This window comes from Lissotriton vulgaris, chromosome 5 (genome assembly GCF_964263255.1).
Source record: "Lissotriton vulgaris chromosome 5, aLisVul1.2, whole genome shotgun sequence".
Taxonomy (NCBI): Eukaryota; Metazoa; Chordata; class Amphibia; order Caudata; family Salamandridae; genus Lissotriton; species Lissotriton vulgaris.
The window spans coordinates 1,716,419,345-1,716,443,859 of NC_141693.1; the positions used below are offsets into that span (position 1 = coordinate 1,716,419,345).

The 24,515-nt window shown below is 52.8% G+C and overlaps 1 protein-coding gene across 1 annotated transcript in view; it reads left to right on the forward strand.

Annotated features, from left to right (window-relative positions):
* Positions 1 to 24,515, forward strand: part of ITGA2B (integrin subunit alpha 2b) — a 320,876-nt gene that overhangs the window by 271,614 nt on the left and 24,747 nt on the right. The window lies entirely within an intron of this gene.

Here is a 24,515-nt window from a genome sequence, read left to right on the forward strand (position 1 = left end):
ATAAACCTGAATTCCAAAACATACACACACAAAAAAGCATACTCCACACATCAGCCTAACAACTCATGACCCACCCGTGTAAAATTGTGATGACCACTAAAAGGGGTTAGAAAATCTGTGCACAGCTGATCGTGTTTCTTCCTGTTTTTAGGAGTATGCATTTTTCCGCAATCAATTGTGGAATGTTGTGCTTATAATTTATTTTTTGTTTGTCTACACATTTGGGGCATAATATATAGAGAGGAGCAGAAAAAAACAATGCGAGGAAACGTCCACTCCCGTACAACGTTGTGCACATTGGGTTTGAGAGAAGCAGAGGTTATATATTTATTCTAATACCAGCTTACAAATCCTCGCTGTAACTGTCCAGTTGTGTCTCTCACACAAGCACTAACACCGTATTTTTCATAGGACACCTAAGCCTTTGCATAGACATTTAACCGCACCTGTGTGATTTGCACATATTGTAGGCACCCGTCAACTAGTTTTTCCGGGAGGGCCAAAGGTTTAGACCAAGGGTTTCCAAACCAGTCCTGGAGGGCCGGATCCATGCCAGATTTTTTGGATATCCCCATTGAGATACATGTAGTAATTTTAAAAATCTGGCATGGATCCGGCCCTCCAGGACCGGTTTGGAGACCCCTGGTTTAGACTGCTGCTTACAGGCAGTCAAGTCAGTAGCGAAACAAGTATTGGCATAGCCACTAGGTCTCGCCTTTGGGACTTTCTAAGTGTTTAGCCATGCAACAGTTGATGTTGTTGCACCAAGGATATTGTGCTGCATAACTAAATACTTATAAGGTCCCAAAAGCGAGACCTGTTGGCTTTGCCAATGCTTGTTATTTTTTACTAAGATTTATGTCAATGACAGTCTGAGCAAGTAAAGACATAAATGTGATTCCAACTTTCTTCATTGTACATTAAGCAAGATGAGTAAAGTCAATTGACCATTTCACTTTCAAACCCAAGGTATTATCTTTACATTTCGGGTACCCAATATATGAGAGTTCAGATTTCTAGAGAAGAAAAACTGGACATTGAAACCAGTATAACAGTAGTCCTAAAACATTAGACTATTTAATACTTAAGATAAAAAACAACATAACTTGGGGAAGAGGGGGAGCAGCGCAGACGACTGACACTGGATTTGTGTGAAAAGGGCTGCTTTTTTATTGAAACAGGTGCACATCACTTATAACCCTAGGCCTTTCGACTTACAAAACTAAAAGTTCACTATACCAATATTTTCACCTATGTTAAACTACCAGACACACCCTTAAATGTCCCTCCCCACAAAACTTAAACGTGCAAGTCTCTACCTACTCCTGGACTGATCTTCAGCAATCGAGACCTTTAATCTCCCACACAGTTTGACTGCAACTATTAACCACTAACTAACTTAACTTCCTAATGAACCACAAACTTCCCTCCTCGTCTCAGCGTGAGCTTGTCTACCCATTCCCTTTCAGCCTGGAATGCTGCTGTCAGCAACAATAAACTTTACTAACCCATGCCACCTTCTCGGCCAAATGCCACCCAGAAAAAGGCCCTAGCTCCCGCACCTCACCGATGAATATTCAAAGCCTTAGCCAACACTTCTCTCAACTGTAATACATACATCTTGATGCCATAGTTCAACAAGTGGACCTGTCAACCCTGGAAAAACTCGACAGTCTCATACCATAAGTCTGAATGCTCATTCCTTCCGATTCTCAAGTCCTGCAAAAGCTTGCATCTCCTTATTGAGTTTCCTTCTATCCTTATCTATTGCTGCTGGTTTGTTAGCCCTGCACCATATTCTCCTGGGAATTAACTCCATCCATATAATGTGGCACCCTGCCTACTGACCCTGTACTTCCTTTAAATCCTCCTCCATGGCTCTCATAAATGCCAACCCATTTTCTATCACCAAGTCCTTCTCACCTAAATGTAACACCAAAACATCTGGGCACATCCTTTGTAGCAACAACGTGTTTAAACGGGACAGAAGCTCCTTCCAATGCATGCCCCCTTGCCATGCCAGCGCACGTGGAACAGGCCGGGGTCAATACCCATATTTGTACCATGACTGCTCTGTCTTGCCTACTTTTCCATCCACTTAACAAATGAATGCCCTACAATCCATAAGGACAGTCTTGCGACCTCCGAACCTGGAACCGAACCTGAAAAACAACAACAATTGGAAACTGGTAATGACTCAACATTCAGTCACTCCCACCCGCACATAGCACTGGAAACAATTGAAGGCCATCTACCCAAACCCATGATGTTTGCCCCCCTTCATCCTCTCCTACCCCCTTTCATCGCCATCCCTATGCAGAATGAGTGCGTCCCGTGGCCTTTTGCATCATCAGTTAAATGTGCGGGCGCTTTGCGTAAGATGGGCAACAGCTGGAATGCCGTCACAGGCCTACTGTCTATGTGTTGAAAAACTCTCCTCACTGCCAGCTGCGTCCAGGCCCAGAGGGAGGTACCCCATTTTACCGGGCAGAAACTGTCCACTGATTATTCTCAAAGCAAAACGGTCTTGCCATGACCGCTCTGGTCCATCTTTTGCCTGTGTAACTAAACTTAGAGACCCGCCTTGCACCGGCGTACCTCCTCCCACAATACACTACTAGTCCCCTTCCCCCCCATTAGCTCTGACACCCGAAATGAAATAAAAGAAAATCCATGTCATCAAGGCGGTGAAAAACACTGCTTCATCTTCCCACGCAGATCCTGGGAAAACTTACGCTCACATAAAAAACAAACCAGCAGTCTCCTCTTTGGCCCTTCGTGGCCAGCTTCCCTGGCCCAGCCTTCCAGCCTCCTCTCCATTTCCCCGGCCGAAAGAGAGTAACCCTAAAGCAGTTTTCCCATGAAGGCTATGCCCACCATCTCTCCTGAGATTATAACTCTCGACTGCCCTTTCTTAATTAACAACAACATGAATTGCATCAATCTCGCTGCTCTAGCCCATCTGTTCTGCCTCCTCTCTGCCCCCTCTCTAAGAACGCTAACTAGGCCTGACTGTATGCCCTTCTTGTTGACATGGCCAGTGACTCTACCACCAGCTGCAGCATCCTTTCTTGTTTACTGTCCAAAGCTCCAGTGGCACCCTGGCCCTGACTCTGTTCTCCACTGTGGTCAGCCCATGGAATCTCTCCTTCTTTGAATGAGGCAAACTCTAAACAGAATGTCATATTTCAAATACCTCAGCACAAAAACCTGCAGCAGTTTCAACACATGAACATCTCTGACCAACTGCCAGTTTACCACCTGCACCACTGTCATATTTTCAATCCGACGAATGACCTTCTTGTGTGGCAACTGCTTCCCCCATAATGCCACCCCTACTACCAGGGGGAAAAGGTTCAAGAAAGGCGATATGCGGGCTTGACTGGCGAGCATGGCGGTCGTGTAGAGCACGAGCTCCAACCAGCCTGGAACTATCCTGCATAAAAATCCTGGCCCTGATCATCTGAAGTGGCACATCGTATGCAGGGTTGTTGTCAGACCCGCGGGGCATCCTCCGACGCAGGCAAAAGCGGCAAAATGGCTCCGGTGGAGCGCAGTGAAGCCCAGACACGAGCGGGAGCCGGGAGGGCCCGCCTGGGCCTGGGAAGCCGTGGCTGAAAGCTTGGTGGAGCCCGGTGAGCGGGAACAGCCCGGCCGCTACAATCGGTGGTGGAGACCGGGGTTTGCGACATCCGCCCACCGGAGAGCGCTGGTGACCGTGGGCGCTGCGGACGAGCCCCCTCTTTCCGGGAAGTAGTGGAGAGGTGCTGCGGATCCTACTGGCAGGTGAGGTGACCGGCCCCTGGAGATCACGGAGAGCTGCCGCCATTTTGTGGACGGGCTGGGGCGGCTGCGCTGCTACACTGCACTGCTGAGGTGCAGACCCGGAGAGAGGCCAGCTAGAGATCCGGCGGAGCTGGTGATGCGTGTCCTACGGTGAGTCCGGGGATGTGGGTGCCTGGGGTCAGGTCGGGCCCCGGCATGGGGAGCCATTTGGGCCCATTATTGCTGCGGGGCCACGGAGCGGTGTGATTGGCGCCATATCCAGCGGTGGTGCTCCTGGGGCTCCCCCCCCCCTATCCATTTGGAGGAACCGCTGCCCGCTGCGAGTGACCGGCGGTGAGTCTGGGCAGCGCGTGTTTGGGGCCACGGGGGTCAGATCGGGCCCCGGCCCGGGGAGCCCATTGGGACTGTTGCTGCTTCCAGGGCCCCCGAGACAGTGGGAGTGGCCCCATTAACTGCGGCGGTGCCCCTGGGGTTCCCCCTTGATCTCGGGATCTGGAGCTAAGGGGCTGGGGTTGACAACCGGTCATAGTACCACCCCCCTGCCCCCCCTGAGGTGGACACTCAGCAGCATTTTTGGGCCCACACGGTTCGGACGGCTTGGGGACGCACGGCCCGGAAGGCGGCAGGGCGGCTGCGAAGAGGCGTAGGCTGTAGACGTGCTGAGCTCTGCCCCTAGATCACTGGACACCATGACGCGTGGAGGAGCCGGCGGAAGTCCGGGCAAGCAGGGCCCCATTGACAAATACACGGAGGCGGTGGGCCCCGGGGGTTCGCAGACTACGGTGTCTGACAACGCGGCGCTGTTAGCGGCAATCACACAATCGAGGGATGCGCTAGACGCAAAAATCGGGGCAGTTGGGTCGGACGTTATGCTCCTCCGCCAAGACCTGCGGAATGTAGTGGAGCGCATTACCGGAGCTGAGACGTGCATAACGGAGGTTGAGGATGACGTCTCTACCCTCAAGAAGTAGGTGCTGGCACTGGAAAAAGTGCAGAAGGGCCTGGGCATGCGGGCTGAAGATGCAGAAGTGCGCGCGCGGAGGAGCAACCTCCGCTTTGTGGGCTTTCCTGAGAATTGCGAGGGCTCTGATACGGAGCGCTTTCTGACCCAATGCATGGAGAGCTGGATCCCGGCGGACGCTCTCTCACGCTGTTTTGTAGTTGAGAGGGCACATCGAGCATTGATACAAAAGCCTCCTGCGGGTGCACGTCCAAGGCCCATTATTGCTAAATTCCTGAACTATGCTGACCGTGACACCATCCTGCGGCAAGCGCGCATGAAGGGCACTTTGACATATGACAACGCTACTGTTATGATCTTTCTGGACTACTCCAAATTAGTGCAACAACAGCGTCAGTCCTTCGTCGCGGCCAAAGCCCGGCTCCGGGGCCTCAAGCTCCAATACGCATTGCTCTATCCAGCACGGCTGCGGGTCATCTTCCAGTCTCGCACGCTATTCTTCGACACCCCTGAGGAGGTTTTTCAATGGACTTATGAAACAGTGAAGATCTGAGTTAACACAGCACGGAGAGGGGAGTCGGACTCCTCCACAAGCAGTATCGCCAGGGGTGGCCTCAGAAGCCAGCGGCGGAGGCGCAGAAGATCCCACCCGGGCAGTGGCTCGCGGCCCAGCTAGGCCACCCGTCAAGAAGCTCCGGCTCAGGAGCAGCAGGAGGATGTGCCTTGACATTTATGGTTTGAACCATTGACCTTATTCATGCCGACTTTAGATGACCAGGTGCTCTGTTACTCAGGCTGGGAGTCTAATCCAGCCCAGTTGGGGGAGGGAGCGACAGCTTAGTTCCATGGGCTGCTGCATGGGGATCCATTGGAAGGGGTGGTTCTTGGTCTCCCGTTGGGGACCTGGCCATTATCCGACCGCGACAGGTGCTTCCATGTTGGGAGGTGCAGGGTGGGGGGTTGGGGGGTGGGGGGATCGGGTTTGAGGGGTTTGGGGGGAAAGGATTGTTGGCGCTGTCATTCCTTCTTGCTGGTTGCTATGTACGACACAGTCTAGATAAGGGTGGGGAAGTGTCCATTATTGCTGTATTGTCCCAATGTCTAATGCGGGAGTGGGCGGGCGACTAGGTCCGGGTACAATGCAGATGTTGAGCTGGAATGTGTGTGGGCTGCTGGACAAGGTGAAACAGGGAGCTGTCTTTAAGTATGCTAGGAGGGCTGGGGCAGATGTCCTATTCCTGCAAGAAACTCATCTGCTTGGGACGCACGCTTTGTGCCTCCAGCACGCTGGCTATGTACATGCATTCCATTCTGGGTTCACCAGGGGCTCCAGGGGGGTGGTGGTCCTCGTACACCATAGGATACCATTCATTCATAAGCGCACATGGTCGGACGCACAGGGCAGATACGTCTTGGTGCAGGGAGAAATCCGGGGCGACACTGTGATCCTTGGCAGCATATATGCCCCACCGCCGCTGCAGTGGTCACTGGTGGAGAAGCTTATGTCCCTCTGGGATGCCTTGCCGACGGCCCTGTCTATTATAGGGGGAGACTGGAATGATGTGATGGATAAGTACATTGATAGATGGTGGACTGCCGCTGTGTTCCAAGGTGCAGGGGGGAGGACAGGGGTGCTGCCACCAAGCGGCAGGCGTTAGCAACCGGGCTGGATTGGGTTGATACTTGGAGATACAAACACGGGTCTCGCAGGGACTTCACGTACTTTTCCACGTCGCGCGACTTCTTCTCCCGGTTGGACTACATGTTTGTGCTCAGGGCCCTGGTCCATAGAGTGCTGTCAGTGGAGATCTTGCCCGGGCGCTGTCTGACCACTCACCGCTACTCCTTATATTAGATACGGGGGGCGCCAGACGGCCGTTCCGGTGGCGCATGTCGGCCTGGCACTTAACGCAGGATACCTATCGCACACACATAACCTCCGAAATTGCTCACTTCCTCACGGCTAACGTGGGTGCGGTGTAATCCCCGGCGACCGTCTGGGAGGCAATGAAACCCACGATACGGGGGGTGGACATTTCGTGGTGTGCGGCGGCGCGGCGGGAGAAGCGCAGAGACCTAGTGCTTCGAGAGGCGGAGTTGGAGGCATTGGAGCGTAGGGGCCGGGAGGAGGGTGGCGCACCCGCCAGGCGGCAACTGGCACTGGCCCAACAGCAGTACGCGCCAGTGCTGATGGATGAAGCCCGACAAGCCTGGGTGGCCACACGCAGTCGAGTCTACCAATGGGGGGACAAGTCCGGCAAGATGCTGCATCGATTGTGCCAAGGCATTATGCACGCCCAACCATTACCCCGAATAGTGGGTCCCGGAAATGCGCCCATTCACAAACCAGTGGCGATTGCCGAGAGCTTCGCCGAGTACTACAAGGGCCTGTATGCGCCCATGGAGTGCCTGGAGGCAGAGGTCGTACCACGATTCATAGACGACCTACCACCGAAGGCCGTCTCGGACGAGGAGCGGGACCTGTTAGACCATCCTCTAACAGACAGCTCACCACGGCGTTGGGCGAACTGAACCCCGGCAAGGCGTCCGGCCCAAACGGGTTCCCAAGCGAGTTCTTTCAGCGGTTCGCGGCGCAATTGGGCCCTCACTTCCGACGGGTGGTTGAGGAGGCATGCGAGCGCGGGATACTCCCCCCTGACTGGCGTCATGCGGAGGTAGTAGTATTCCTCAAACCAGTAAGGCCCCCGTAGAATCATGCATCATGCCGCCCCATATCCCTCCTGAACAGGGAGGCCAAAATACTGGCCAAGGCCTTAGCAAATAGGCTTAAGCCGTTTATCTCAGAACTAGTCCACCCCGACCAGGCGGACTTTATGCCGCAGAGAGCCACTCGCCACAATATCAGGAGAGCCCAGGTGGCGGTCGCGGCCTGGGGGCACTTGGGGGAGCGAGCAGCCTTGTTCCTGGCTGACATGGACAGGGCATTTGACTCTCTGAGCTGTACATACTTATTCACGCTGCTGGGCCGCCTCAATCTCGGCCCACGCTTCCTGGCCTATATTCGGCTGTTGTAGACAGATCTCACAGCAATGGTGCGCGTGGGTGGATGCGTTTCTCGATCGTTCCCGATCCGGCGTGGGATGCGGCAGGGCTGCCCCCTCTCCCCATACCTATTTGCACTCGCGATGGAGCCCCTGGCGGCATGGGTGCGCATTGACGCCCAACTTAAAGGATTCAGGTGGTCGGTGGGCCACGCAGATAGAATTGCACTGTACGCCGACGACGTCTTGTTCCTCCTCACTGACCTTGACCGGTCTGGGCCGTGCCTATTGCGCCTTCTACAAATATTTGGTGAGTCGTCGGGCCTATACATGAACCCGAGCAAATCCACACTGTGGCTCTTAGGAGGTCGGCAGACGGTTGGGGACTGGGCATCGGGCCTCCAATTGGCCTTTGAGGGGGTGAAGTATTTGGGAGTGTTTTTGTCGGAAGACGCGGCACTGTCCTATGAGCGTAACCTTGCTCCGGTCTGGGACCGCACGCGGGAGGACCTGAAGGTGTGGTCTAAAATGTCACTGACTATAATGGGTAGGTCCGCTATCTTCAACATGGTGGCACTTCCACGCCTGCTTTATCAACTACAGAATCATCCCCATGTGATTCCGCCCCGTTGGTTTCGCCGCCTCAATTCGGCGTTGACGGGGTTTTCGTGGGCGGGTGGCGCAATGCAAGTGGCCTTACGAACGTGTTTCCTGTCAACGTACACCGGGGGGCTGGCCACATCGGATGTGCTCTCATATTATCAGGCATCCCACCTGCTGGTACTGAATGATTGGTGGTACGCAGATAAGGGGGATCCAGCCTACGTTGTAGAGTGGGTGCTGATGGGGACTGCGTCCCTACACACGCTATTATACTCGGCGCCGCTCAGAAAGTCCCTCCCGTCGGTCACGCAAGTGGTCTTTCAGGTATGGAGACAAGCCTTACGCCGAATGGGCTGGTGGAATGTGCTAACCCAAGAGACCCCGCTGTGGCGCAATGGTAGGCTGCCCTATATGGACACTCTGACGGGCTTCAGAGGCTGGGATGCGATTGGCATCTCTACCCTCGGAGATGTCATGTCGACTGCGTCCTCAAGTCGTTCGAAACACTGCGGAAGGAATATGTGATGCCCCATACTCAGTTCTATAAGTACCTCCAGTTCCGCCACGCGTTGATGCCATACTTGGCTGGCTTGGAACAACTCCCTGAGTTCAGCCCACTTGAAGCTAAATTATTCATGGGGGAATTGCCCGATAAGAAGGTGTCCCGCATTTACCATACTCTAGTACGACACTGTTCCACGGATCTGCAGAGGCTTAAAACTACATGGGAACAGGATGTTGGAGATTTAGACGAGGTGGATTGGGTGGAGGCCTTAGAGAGTCCCAGAGGGGCGGCTATTTCCGTGCGCCTGCGCCTTATTCAATTTAGATATCTACACCGCATATACTACACTCGGCAACGCTTATGGAGGGCGGGTATGGTGGCGTCTCCTGACTGTCTACGCTGCGGAATGGCGGAGGGCACATTGCTATATACAGTTTGGGACCGTGGGGCGCTACAGAGATTCTGAACGGGGGTATTCCGCTGCCTAGAGGAGGTCCTGGCTTGGGAACTTCAGAGGGATCCTAGATTAACCCTGCTCCATGTTCTGGCCGGGGTAGGGGGCAATAGATATAAGCGCCACTTACTCTTGCTAGGGTTAACGCTGGCAAAACGCGACATTGCGAAAGCGTGGAAGGCGCCTGGGGCTCCGCCGTTGGCGGCCTGGAAGAATGGGCTGGACTTCTGCATGGGGCTTGAACTGCCCATCTTTGTGGCCAGGGGTTGCCCTCTTTTCCTATTTTAAAATATGGAAAAGGTGGGCGGACTATCGGAGCCTGGAACTGGACCCGCCACTGGATGACAATGCCCGATTACCTTCCTTATGAGTTCTATGGTAGGATATTACGACTATGATTGATGTACATGGCTTATTTTGTATACGTTCCAAATTTTTGTGGTCTGAGCAAGCAGCGGCGCCCTGGGGGGGTGGGAAGGGTGGGTGGGGGTAATTAAGTTCCTTTTCCGTTTGGTATTCGCATGTGTAAACTACTGAAGTGGACATTGATGTTATGATTCTGGCAGTGGTCTCTGGATGACAGAGCTTTGCATGTTTATTTATGTGTCTTCAGTCAATAAAATCTGTTTTCAAAAAAAAAAGAAGGGCGATATGCCACCCCCTCGCTCCCATGCGCGTGGCAATTCCTCCGAGCACCATGTGCCTTGGCAGTAAAGCCTGAAGACGATCCCTTCTGCATTGGAGTAGATCTGGACCATCCCATTCCACCTCTCTCAGTGCCACTACCGGCACTGGGCTAAAAGATTCCAAGCAGAAGAGCAACATTCTTAAATTTTCTCTAACCCCTGCTGACAATTGCTCATGATGATGTGGCAATGGGAAGCCAGACAGGGACATCCCTAGACACCTACAGAAAATCCTCCCTGCTCCCACTACCCTACAGGCAAAGTTCAAATGTCCCAGAAGCACCTGCACTTCTTTAACTGTGACCTTGGCTTTAGCCAACATGGTGTCCAGAAGCAATTGCATTGTTACGTGTCTTATCCTCTGGCAGGCGGGCTTCCATTGCTTCCGAATCAATCTTATTTCCCAAGAAGGGCAGCACCATACTAGGCCCCACTGTCTTCTCCAGTGCCACTCCCATGCTCTCCACACCACTGGAGTCAAGCTATCCTGGCTGAAGACAGCTGATAGCCTGAAACCGGTCCTAGGATGCTTGATTCCGGTCCAGGAAAGACATGGCTTGGCAGTTCGGGCTGGACTGTCCCCATGAGGCACAGTGTCAAGGCTGATTTGCATATGGCCATGTCTGAACTGGGGTGGTGTGGAGTGCAAAAAAACGATAGATTAAAGCCCATATCTCTGTACTGGGGTGAATGTATGACATTGTTCTGCATTCTGTCCATCAACTGTTGTTTTGCATTTTGTCACCACAAGTGGGATGGGTATGACCAGAAGTGAGTCCCATGCTCTCCACACCACTGGAGTCAATCTATCCTGGCTGAAGACGGCTGATAGCCAGAAAACGGTCCTAGGATGCTTGAATCCGGTCCAGGAAAGACGTTGCTTGACAGTTCGGGATGGACTGTTCTCATGAGGCACAGGGTCAAGGCTGATTTGCGTATGGCCATGTCTGAACTGGGGTGGTGTGGAATGCAAAAAAACGATAGATTAAGGCCCAGATCTCTATACTGCAGTGAATGTATGACATTGTTTGGAATTCTGTCCATCAACTGTTGTTTTGCATTTTGTCACCCCGAGTGGGATGGGTATGCTCAGACGTGAGTCCCATGCTCTCCACACCACTGGAGTCAAGCTATCTCGGCTGAAGACGGCTGATAGCCAGAAACCGGTCCTAGGATGCTTGATTCCGGTCTAGGCTTGGCAGTTCGGGCTGGACTGTTCCCTTGAGGCACAGGGTCAAGGCTGATTTGCATATGGCCATGTCTGAACTGGGGTGGTGTGGAGTGCAAAAAACGATGGATTAAGGTCCAGATCTCTGTACTGGGGTGAATGTATGACATTGTTCTGCATTCTGTCCATCAACTGTTGTTTTGCATTTAATAAAATCCCAGCATGCGCCTGTCTGACTACTCTGTCCTTTGCTGGCAACCCACCTCTCGCCGGGAGAGGCAGACCTGAAAAGGCCAGTATAATACAGGTAGCCTGCTTGCCTTAAAAATAGTCTTCCCCAACTTTGGGGGCCCCCATTGTATGTTGCCAGAGATCTGAGTCTTTCTCCCCCCATAGTGCATCAAATCTAGGACCATGTGAGCATGAAACTCTTTATCATATTGGGCAAGGCAAAGCCCCCATAGTTAATTTACGCCTTTCTTATAACATCCATATTTTTAAAGATCACTGATCACTTCTCTGTATATTTTTTACAATATACACTTGCATAGATTAGAAAGGCCGCTGTCCAATTCTCTTTGGTCAGTGCCACTCTTGGAAACTTGGATAGATCATATTCCTCCTCTTTGGAGCCCTCCTTATCCCTCAGCTCTCTATGTAGTAATTTTAGAATTACCACATATTCTCCTTTCCATATTCTCTTCTTGGTCACTAGCACGAGGCACTCCCCCAAAGGCCTAAAGATCTCCATCTAGGGCAGCTTTTTAATCTTTAACTTTTTGCTCTCTAATCCCTTGGTCTTCCATTCTGTCTTTTCCTTCCCCTTGTCCCCCTCCACACCCTTATCTGCCTCCTCATTCTGTGGCTCCTGCTGCCCTTTGTCTTTCCCTTTGAAGCCCTCTACTTGGCTTACTATCTCCTTGACAAGCCGCTGTGCCTACCTTCCTGGCTGTGCCCTGCTCCTCCGTTCCTACCCTCCTATCTGTTACATATAATCCTTTCCTCAATCTAATCACTCCACTCTCCCGGGACTGCCTCACATCCACATCAATTGATACCATTCTGGCAGTGTTTTGCCCGCTCCGCCCATCCTAACCTGGTGCCAAGGTTGGTGCTCGCTTCAGGGCCTTCCTTCTCGCCAGCTATTCCCTCTGTTCTGACACTACATGTCCTCCAAAAAACATGCCAATCATTGCCTGAATTCTGAGAGACACTGTGGCACGACTGGTGAACACCCCTGTCTCTGCCTGCCCCATGTTGTTACCATCTGTTTCCTCTACATGAGGCACGTCATCCTCCAACAAATCACCCTCCTCTAAGCTCACCTCATTATAGTCCAACATTGTCTCCTTTAATACTTCTGCCTCCTCTGCCCTTGTGACCTCTTGTGCGGCCCCCCACTGTGACATTATTCCATGCCTTATACATGCAATCTAATTCAAGGTATGCTGAGGGGCTGTACCGTGTCCTCCCAATCTCTCCGCAGATGCAGGACACCGCATCCCGTGCTGCAGGGTTAGCACAGTACTGTCCCACTGGTTTCACCGTCGAAGACGTTATGGACATTCTTGGGGCAGTGATTTTGCTATCCAATGCCGCCCTCCGGCTGGCCATACCAGGCTTTGCCTCCACTTCTCCTCAGAGTATTGGAGCTGCAATGTGCTCTCCTGTATCCACCCAGTTGCTGCACTGTTCCACCTGCAAAAAAGAGTATAGGCTCTGTGTGCAGGTAACTACCTCTCACTGAACTGGGGTTGCCCCCATATCGGCAACCAACACCCACTGCCATGCCCTTTGCCTTGCACTGTTTATACTCCCCTCTGTTTGTCCTGGGCCCCCGATATGCTAGGCCACCTTGCCACCAGGTTCACCCCTTTAGCGCCACGGCCTGTCCTGGTATATACCCTCAACGGCTTCCACCCATCTTCAGCTCACTTGTACCCCCTCCTGCATCTCTCCAGGCTCACCCTCCCATTCGTCATCCTCTCCGTCGCTACATTCCAATAACGCTGCCACTAGCACGGAGGCAGGGACCCCTCGCTCCTGCCCCCTTTGGTATGCCTGACCCCAGACACCCTGTGACAGCATCACCCCCACACCTGTGACCTACCTCTCCAACTGCACCCTCGCCCCCTCTGGCACCTTTCCTGAGAGGCTGGGGTCCAGCGACCCCTCACACCTTCCTGTTCTTGCCCTGCATGCAACCCTTCTCAAATTCAAAGGGGGCTGATGATGTAACAGTTGGCGGTCTAGTGGCCGACTCACACGCATCGACCACACATGCAACGCTGTGCCTATTTGTGCTCCCAGGCCACAGCACGACACTGGCGACGAGTGGATGGAGTCAGACCCTCGCTCGAAACACAGAACAGCCCGCACTGCGGCCACATCAGAAGCTGCACGCCGCGGCTGTGTGCCGTGCAACGCGGACTGAATTGAGCACCCGTTGTGAGTGTGCGCCCCACCCCTCACCCAGGAGAAAGCCGCACACGAGGCGGTGAGCCGGGAACAGGTCAGTGCGATACGACACGGCGCCAAGGGAAGGGAGCAAAGCGCCCTATTTCCACACGCTGGGCACGTTGGCCACGGCCCCCTGAAGTGCATAGCAGCAGGCCCAGACTCAGTTTCAATCTGCCAGAGGCCCCAACAGGGAGACACTGAGAAGGATTAAAAGAAAAAAAAAAGAGAAAAAGGAGGAGATAGAGGGAAAGTCCCAGTGTCAGACAATATAGGAAGGCAATTGCAAAAACAACAAGTGATGGACCGAATGTGGATCAATGTCACACATTCCCCCAGTCAAAAGATCTGGGCCCAAATCCATCGTTTTCTTGCACTCCACACCACCCTGGGTTAGACAATGGCGATATGCAAATCAGCTCTGACCCTGTTGCCCCATGGGAACAGTCCAGTCCGAACTACAAAAGCCATGTCCTTCCCAGAACGGAATCAAGCATCCGAGGACCGGACCGGTTTCGAGGTAACACCTCTCATCAGCCCGGCTAGCTTGACTCCAAGTGGTGTGGAGTGCCTGGGACCCACGTCTGGGCATCCCCAGCGCACTTAGGGCGGCAATTGCAAAAACAACAAGTGATGGACCGAATGTGGATCAATGTCACACATTCCCCCAGTCAAAAGATCTGGGCCCAAATCCATCGTTTTTTTGCACTCCACACCACCCTGGGTTAGACAATGGCGATATGCAAATCAGCTCTGACCCTGTTGCCCCATGGGAACAGTCCAGTCCGAACTACAAAAGCCATGTCCTTCCCAGAACGGAATCAAGCATCCGAGGACCGGACCGGTTTCGAGGTAACACCTCTCATCAGCCCGGCTAGCTTGACTCCAAGTGGTGTGGAGTGCCTGGGACCCACGTCTGGGCATCCCCAGTACACTTAGAGCGGTAATTGCAAAAACAACAGGTGATGGACCGAATGTGGATCAATGTCACACATTCAACCCAGTCAAAAGATCGGGGTCCTAATCCATCGTTTTTTTGCACTCCACACCACCCCGGGTTAGACAATGGCGATATGCAAATCAGCTCTGACCCTGTTGCCCCATGGGAACAGTCCAGTCCGAACTACAAAAGCCATGTCCTTCCCAGAACGGAATCAAGCATCCGAGGACCGGACCGGTTTCGAGGTTACACCTCTCATCAGCCCGGCTAGCTTGACTCCAGTGGTGTGGAGTGCCTGGGACCCACGTCTGGGCATCCCCAGTACACTTAGAGCGGTAATTGCAAAAACAACAGGTGATGGACCGAATGTGGATCAATGTCACACATTCAACCCAGTCAAAAGATCCGGGTCCTAATCCATCGTTTTTTTGCACTCCACACCACCCCGGGTTAGACAATGGCGATATGCAAATCAGCTCTGACCCTGTGCCCTCAGGGGCCCTACCTCCATTCAGTGAATTGGAGAATCCCACATCAGCCTCCCCCGGTGGAAGATATGGATCGAGTGCCTCAACAACTATTTTGGCGCGACCAGGGAGATGGACGATGCAGTAAAGAGGTCCTTGCTGTTACACTTCACCGGGGACGAGATCTTTAAACCTGCCCAACACCGGGTGGCGGTAACAACATTAAACGGCCATTTTGACCCACAGCTAAACCCTGATTTCGAACGATTCAAGCTCAGACAAGCCTGCCAGAGAGAGGAGAGTCTATGGACACCTTCTACGCGCAACTCCGGGAGCTTGCCAGCACGTGCACCGAAGACGACCAGCCAAAAGAAATCAGAGCACAGATAATCCAGGGGTGCTGCGACAAGACCTTGAGAGGGGTCATCTTACGCCAGCCGAAAATCACGCTTGAGGATATGCTGATACTAGCAAGATCACACAATCTGTCTGCTGCCAGAGCAAATGAGATGAATCAAGCTCTGATCAAACCGCAAGCGAAGTCCAACGCCATCAAGACGGAACACGTAGATGCGATTCGGACTAGACCCAGAGGAGATACAGTCAGGAGATCGAAGGCAGATACCTGAAAGTCAAGATGCGGAGGAAGAGGTGTTCCTGGTATCCTTTGCGAGAGAACTCAAGTAACGCCGCCGGCCACAGCCAACGTGCATGTCCACGTTGCGGGAACCAAAATAAAAGCAGTCATCGACACAGGAGCGATGGTGAATGTTATGGGCCTCCAACAGTTCTGACGCCTACGACCTCGACCTCTTGTAGTGCCGTCGAAAACCCGGATCTACTCATATGGAACTGACACACCCCTCCCACTAAAAGGGAAGATATCAGTGCCTTTCAAAGCAGATGACCTCGAGGTAATGGCTACCATCCATGTAATTGACAGGGAAGCTGACACCCTCCTGAGCAGCCACACTGCAGAAGATCTCAAACTCATCTTGTTTGCAAGTAGATGAGTTACTCAGCTAGTTTCCCGAACTCTTCCAAGGACTGGGATGCATGAAATGTGACCCAATCAAGCTCCACATTGACAAATCGGTTGCCCCAGTTGCCCTGCGGCATAGGAGAGTCCCATTCCACCTACGGCCACTGGTGGAGAAAGAGCTAGAAGCCCTAGAGAAACAAGAAGTCATCGAAAAAGTATCTGGGCCCACACCCTGGGTATCCCCGATGGTTATTGCCGAGAAGCCGAAGCAACGAGGAGCCTTACGTCTCTGCATTGACATGAGACTACCGAATAAAGCTATCCGAAGAGAACGCCACATAACACCGACGATGGATGACATCATCACAAATGTGAATGGGTCCAAATTGTTCTCAAAAATCGACTTGAACGCGGGGTATCACTAGCTGCCCCTATCCGAAGAAAGCCGGTACATCACCACATTCAGCATTCATCTTGGATTGCGAAGATACAAGCGTCTAAACTTCGGAATATCCTCAGCAGCGGAAGTATTCCAGAACACAATACGAGAGCTATTGTCAGGCCTACCTGGGGTGTTTAACGTGAGCGACAATATTCTCATCCACTCAGCGATGGCCGCAGATCACCATAGACACGTCCGCCACACACTGAAGCGCCTTAGCGAGTATGGAGCAACTCTACACAAGGACAAATGTCAATTTTTCCAACCATCCCTCGAGTTCTTCGGATATGTGTTCAATCAGGAAGGCATCCAAGTGGACCCAAGGAAGTCACAAGCGATCAAAGATGCCCCCCGCACCGACGACACCAACAGTAGAACGGAGCTTCCTGGGAATGGCCACGTACTGTGGGAGGTTTATACCTGGTTTGACCACCCAAGCAGAACCGCTGCGAGCCCTCACAATGACGGATACAACCTGGCACTGGGGCCCATGAGAGGAAGAAGCCTTCCAAGGAATAAAGGATGCCCTCCTAGGAGAAGCCACGCTAGCCTACTTCGATGCTCAAAGCGAACAGAAGTATTGGTCGACGCAAGCCCTGTAGGACTGGGTGCAGTGCTAGCTCAAGAACGCGAACCCGGCCACTGGGTGGCCCTAGCGTTCGCCAGCAAGTCTCTCACGCCCACAGAAACGAGATACGCTCAGATTGAGCGGGAGGCTTTAGCCATAAAATGGGGCTGCAGCTATTTCCATCTGTACCTTAAAGGACAACCATTCACCATGGTCAAGTCAAGTCAAGTCAAGTCAATAGATTTGTATAGCGCGCTACATACCCAGAGGGTCTCAAGGCGCTTCGAAAAAGGGAGGGGAATTATATGTCAAATATCCACGTTTTAAGTTGCTTTCTGAATGCTAGGTGGTTCTGAGTAACTCAGAGTAAGGCGAAGATGAGTGGGAAGTGAGTTCCAGGTTTTAGCTGCCAGGTAGGAGAAGGATCTACCTCCCATGGTGGTTTTGTTGATGCGAGGTACAGTGGCAAGGGCTTGGTTGGAGGATCGTAGCTGGCGGGAGGGGATGTAGAAGGACAGTCGTGTGTTGAGGCATTCGGGTCCGATTTCGTAGAGTGCTTTGTGTGCGTGGGTTAGGAGCCGGAAAGTAATCCTCTTATTGACGGGGAGCCAGTGGAGGTTTTTCAGGTGGTCAGAGATGTGTTCTTTACGCGGTATGTCTAATATGAGCCTGGCTGAAGCGTTCTGGATGCGTTGGAGTTTATTCTGGATTTTTGCGGTGGTACCGGCGTAGAGGGTGTTTCCGTAGTCCAGTCGGCTCGTGACCAGAGCGTGAGTGACTGTTTTTCTAGTTTCGGTGGGAATCCAGCGAAATGTTTTCTTGAGCATTCGAAGAATGTTGAAGCAAGATGAAGAAACGGCGTTGACTTGTCTGTTCATCGAGAGTGAGGAGTCCAGGATGACGCCCAGGTTGCGTGCGTGGTCCGTCGGGATAGGTGCTTTTCCAAGGGCCTCTGGCCACCAAGAGTCATCCCAGGCGGAGGGGGAGGTGCCTAGGATGAGGACTTCTGTTTTGTCTGAGTTCAGTTTTAGACGGCTGTGCTTCATCCATTCGGCTACTTCTTTCATTCCTTCATGCAGGTTGGTTTTGGCCGTGTTCGGGTCTTTGGTGAGTGATAGGATCAGTTGTGTGTCGTCGGCGTAGGAGATGATGTTGAGGTTGTGTTGACGTGCGATGGCCGTGAGGGGGCTCATGTATACGTTGAAGAGGGTGGGGCTGAGTGAGGACCCTTGGGGTACGCCGCAGATGACTTCAGTGGCCTCTGACTTGAATGGTGGGAGGCGGACTCTCTGGGTTCTTCCGGTGAGGAACGAGGTGATCCATTCCAGTGCTTTTCCATGGATTCCAACGTTTCTGAGGCGTTGTAAAAGGGTGCTATGACAGACTGTGTCGAAGGCTGCGGAGAGGTCGAGGAGGATGAGGGAGACTGTGTCTCCATTATTCGAATGTCTTCTGTTGCTGCGATGAGGGCGGTTTCCGTGCTGTGCTTGGCTTGGAAGCCGGATTGTGAGGAGTCGAGGGATTTGTTGGTTTCGAGGAAGGCGGCGAGCTGGTTGTTGACCGCTTTCTCGATGACTTTGGCCGGGAATGGAAGGAGTGAGATAGGGCGGTAGTTTTTGAGTTCGGTGGGGTCAGCTGTGGGTTTCTTCAGGAGGGCGCTGAGTTCGGCATGTTTCCAGCTTTCCGGGAAGGTTGCGGAGTTGAGGGAGCAGTTGATGACGTCTCGGAGGTGCGGTGCTATGATGGAGTCTGCTTTGTTAAAGATGTGGTGAGGGCATGGGTCTGTGGGGGATCCTGAGTGGATAGAGTTCATCAGACGGATGGTGTCCTCAGTGGAGATTGGCTTCCAGTCATTGAGGATGTTCAGGGGGGGTCGGGATCCTGCAGGGGGTTGGGTGGGTTGGTTTTCGGGTCGGTTGTCGAAGCTGTTGTGGATGTCTGCAATTTTGTTGTGGAAGAATGAGGCTAGGGAGTCGCAGAGGGCTTGAGAGGGGGTGATGTCGTTGGAGTTGGCCGAGGGGTTGGTAAATTCCTTGACGATGTTGAATAATTCCTTGCTGTTGTGGGCGTTGTTATCTAGTCGGTCCTTGAAAGCGGCTCTCTTGGCAGTCCGGATCAGTTGGTGATGTATGCGGGTGGCGTTTTTGAAGGCGTCCTTGGTGCTGGTGGTTGGGTCTTTTTTCCAGGCCTTCTCAAGGGAGCGGCAGAGTTTCTTGGATTTCTTAAGATCATTGTTGAACCAGGAGGCCTTCTTGCTGCCTAGTTTGATTTGTCCTTTTTTCAGTGGTGCTAAGATGTCGGCGGTGTTGGATAACCATTGGGTGAGGTTAGTGGCTGCTTGGTCTGGGTTTGAGGAGTGGGCTGGGGGGTTTTGAAGAAGCGATGAGGAGATCTGGTCGATGGTGATTTTGTTCCAGTTTCTTTGCAGAGTGGGTTGGGGGTGGTTGTTGGAAGTGGGCTTGTTGAAGGTGAAGTGAACGCAGCTGTGGTCAGTCCAGAGGAGATCTGTGGTGTGGCTGAAGGAGACATGTTTGCTGGAGGTGAAGATAGGGTCGAGTGTGTGACCTGCGATGTGGGTGGAGGTAGTGACAAGTTGTTTAAGTCCGAGGTTGGCGAGGTTGTCCAAAAGGGTGGTGGTGTTGCGGTCGTTGTTCTTTTCAAGGTGAAAGTTGAGGTCTCCCAAAAGGATGTAATCCTCAGAGGGGAGTGCGTGTGGAGTGATGAAGTCTGTGATGTCTTCACTAAACTGTGCGCGGGGTCCTGGTGGCCTGTAAAGGAGGGTGCCTCTGAGTGTGGTTTTGGGGTCGATGTGGATCTGGAAGTGAAGGTGTTCAGAGTTGGCGAGATTGACGTCCGAGCTGGTAGAGATGCGGATGGATTTCTTGTGGACGATAGCGATACCTCCTCCTGTGTGGCCGGTACGGTCCTTGCGAATGATCTTATAGCCTTCCGGGATGGCAATGGTGATGTCTGGGGCTGAAGAGGCATTCATCCATGTTTTTGTTAGGAAGGCGACGTCCGGAGAGATGGTGTCTAGTAGATTCCAGAGGTCAATGGCGTGCCTGTGGACCGAGCGGGTGTTGAGCAGGATGCCATTTAGGTGGTTGGGGTCGGATATCTGTTGTGTGATCGTAGATGAGGAGTTGTTCTTTGAGCCGTCAAACTTGCAGGAGTTGCAAGAGAAGGGTCCATGGGTGTGTCCAGGAGCGGCTTGGACGCATTTGGGGGAACGACCGGCGTTAAGGACTAGGAGGGTGGTGGCAGTGTAAGTAATGCGGGTGGGGTGGGCATTACGAGGACCAGGGGGTCTGGCGCTGGGCGCGGTCCAGGCGCGGACGGGCGTAGACGGGCTTACCTTTGGCGCACCTTCGGCGCCAAAGGTAAGCCCGTCTACGCCCGTCCGGACCATCAGCCCCTCGTGCCCCTTTTCAGAGGGACGGCACCTCACCCACCTTCGCGCATCGAGCAGTGGGCAGTTCAACTGCAACCGTGTGAAATGGTAGTGGTATATCAACCAGGATCTAAGAACCCTGTTGACTTCCTCTCGAGACACCCCGTTCCATCGGAGATGCAAGAAGAGACCAAGGATGTCGGACAATATGCACACCTAATATCCCTTGCGGCCTGTCCCCGGAGCATGACGCTGGACGACTTGAAAGAGGCTACCGCCACCGATGCAGTATACACCAAGACGCTGCATGCTGTGCATGAAGGATCGTGGACAAACTACCTTCGTCAGGCCTACTCCTGGAGCCTGGAGGAACGTGACACCCTAACAAAAATGTGGCGGATACGTCATGAGCTCAGCGCCACCAGTGGCGACATCCTGCTGAGAGGGTCCAGGCTGGTGATACCGCAAAGCCTCAAACATCGGGCAGTCCAACTAGCCCACGGGGGACATCATGGGGTAACCAAAATGAAGGCACGAATGCGGAAGAAAGTTTGGGTCCCTGAACTGGAGGACATGGTAGAGGAATATGTCCGATGCTGTTCACTGTGTCAGCTGACAAGCGGCCCGAGAGACCAATCCCAGTCATCACCGAGGAAGCCTGCACCGTTCCATGGTCTAAAGTGAGCATAGACTTTGGGAGCTTCCCGGGAGGAAAGCACACGCTGGTAATCATAGATGCCTATTCAAAGTACCCCATAGTAGAAACCGTTGTATCCGCAATTTTCAACCACATGGGACCTGTACTGGAGAAGGTCTTCGCCATGTTCGGGTTTCCCCAAAAAGTACGCAGCGACACGGTCCACCATTCCAAGGATCAGAGTTTGCCATGTTCCGCAAACAGCGAAGAATCTCTCACCGACGGATCACCCCTCAATGGCCCTAAACCAACGGGGATGTTGAACGCTTCATGCGCACTTTGAACAAGATGTTCCGCATACGGGTCATTGAACAAGCGGACCCAGAACAAAGACTCTATGAATTTCTAAGGGAATACCGAAGTACACCCCACTGCACAACTCACAGGAGCCCATGGGCACTCATGCTCCATGGCCCCCGAAGAGACCTGCTCCCCACCTGCCCAGGGTGGGCATCACCCCCACTGGATGCAGGAGAGGTCCAAGAGAGAAGGATCCGACATTGTCAGGATGCGAGCATTTGCCGTTGTGCCACCTCTAGAGCGATCCGTCCATGAGCGACCGCCATCCTACGAGACCGCCGTCCGGGAGGGAAATTACCGACGAACTACGAGTCAGGCACTTGGACAGTTCCTGCAAGCCACTGCACCATGGTAACTGCACGAAGAGGAGAAGAGGAAGTGTCCTGAACCATCTCATGGTTCAAGGAGGTCACATCAGAACATCACCAAGAGACCTAAAGTGACCAAACAAGTCCAATAACTGCTGCCACAACGGAACACCGCGAGGAAAGATCAGGAAGTGGCCGAATTGTAGAGACCACAAAGGCAAGCCCCTCCCATCAGCTTGGGGCTCGCTCCGAGGACACTGGTTTGGGTGGCACAGGGGTGCGCACCGGCCCCCAACGGTACAGCCTTAGACCGAACCCTCGCCGAGCCAACGACTGAGGGACTTTATTTGCTGAGGGCATCAGGACACCACCAACCAAGGTCCACGCAAGTACAGAGACTATTTTCTCTTGTCAGTTGAGACGTTTAAAACACTGTGTTTGTTTTGAAAAAGACTGAGTTGGATAGGTATGTAACAGTTGGCGGTCTAGTGGCCAACTCACAAGTACCCACCACATCCGCAGGCCAGGCGTGGCCTGCGGGGTTAAGTGTTTTCATCGCTTTGCGCGCCTGCCCCCGTGCATGCAACGCTGTGCCTATTTGTGCCCCCAGGCCACAGCGCGACAGATAACAAGAACTCGCCTGGACCCTATGCTGCCTCCCCTGCATCCATTTCATACTCTTCATCCTCTCCACCCGCAGGCCAACTGGTGCCCGCCTGAAAGCGATGCCCGTCCCCTCTGCCATCCGCTCTCGCTGCACTCTTCATTTTAATTTGCTCACTGCGGGCTGACCCACTGGTTTTCCCCTCCACCCTTTCTCTTCCCCCTCACTGCAGCCGCACGTGCATTCACAGCGGCCCCGCCCACCGCTCTAGAACACGAGGCCTCTCCTTGCCTGAAACGCCACTCTCACTCATAAAAGTTGGCCCCCACCTCACCACTCTCCACAGGGGACTCACACACTTGTCTCATCCTCACTACATGCAGGCCGCCTGGGCCCAGCCTCCACTGTACGGCCTGCTTTCTTTACTTTAGGGGCCACTCTCTTTACTCTAGAGTCCCCCCGGTTGCTTACCTAGTTTCTGGCCACAGCAGAGCTCCGGCTCACCGGTGTACATGCCATCACCGCGGCGGTGACCCGTTGAGGGTCCCAACATGCCGTGCGTCTTCCACTCACCTCACTGGATGCCAGGAGATCAAGGCGCCCGCCTCTTCCTTGCACAACCCTTTAAGCGGACGACATCCTAAATGTTACACACTATGGGGCTATACAAGACCTACTAAGTAACTCATCGCAATGACCAAAATCGCTACCAGGACCTAATACCAACCACCATGTCACCAAGACAAAATTGTGGCTGTTAACCGAAAATGGCTGTGTTTTATACCCTGGGCTATCTCATAGCCTAAACAAGCCCAAAACCCGGAGCCCTTGCAGTACTGCTCCACTTTCCCAGCCTTCCCAGGGGGCAGATCTCCCTGTTGTCAGCTGCCCCCAGACCCAAATATCCTAAAAAAGCTAAACATCATGCTTCTTTATAATATTCAATGGCACTTGGAGCAGATAACCAACCGCACTCAAAGTCCCACTACATTACATCTACACATCTAGATTCCCCTCTTCTCCTTATTCTAACTCCCTTATTCTGAGACATGCCCGACAATATGATCCACGACAGGCATGCTATGGAGTAGTCTTGCACTAGACACAGAGAGCACGCTATGGTGCAGTCTTACAGCAGAAACAAGGACACGCTATGGCGTACTCCTAGACTAGACACTATGGACATGCAATGGAGTAGTCTTGAGCTACTCCTAGATGGGATGATATGGAGCAGTCTTGCTCTGGATACAATGGGCACACTGTGGCTGAGTTTTGCAATGCTTGCAATGAGCATGCTATGGCAGTCTGGCACTATGCACAAATGTATGCTGTGGAGTAGACTTGAGCTACATCTATAAGTTATGATTTGGAGCAGTCTTTCACTGGATACAACAGGCATGCTATGGCGCAGTCTTGCACAAGATACGACGGGCATGCTATGGCGTAGGGGGCACAGCATGGAGCAGTCTTGCACTGGGTACAAGGGAAATTATACGGAGCAGTCTTGGCATGATATAGTGCTGTCTTACACTAGGCCCAGAGAGCGTGACAGGGAGCATGCCTCTACTGGTTCAAAGACATGATATAGAGCGGTCTGTCACTGGTCATCACTTGCATTGTATCGAACAGTCTTGAGCTTGGCCCAGTGAGCATGACATGGAACATTCTTGCACTGAGGGTGTAGGTCATAAGAAAATACACATAGAGCATTATATCGGTTGGTGCTGCATGAGGCCCATTAAGCATAACGCAGAGCAGTCTTGCACTTGTCAGAAAGAGCATGACATGGAGGGCATTATATGGAACAGTCTAGCGCTGGTTATGTACAACGTAGCATGGAGCAATCTTGCGCTGGCCACAGAGGGCATTATAACGAACAGACTTGCGCTAGGACTGAATGTATGACAGAAGCAGTCATGCACTGGGTGCAAAGGACATCATATGGAACATTAGGAACATACGATACACTGGTCACATAGAACATGATATAAAGAACTCTTGCATGTTGCACCTAGAACCTGGAATGGGACAACACTGCACAAGGCCCAGTGAGCATGGTATGAAACAGCCCTGCACTGGTCTCAGAGAGCATCATATGAACAGACTTGCCCAAGGCCACTAGAGCATGAAATGGAGCAGCAGCACGCTTGCACTGGGTATAGCAGACTAGACAGGGCATCTTGTGGTTGGCAGT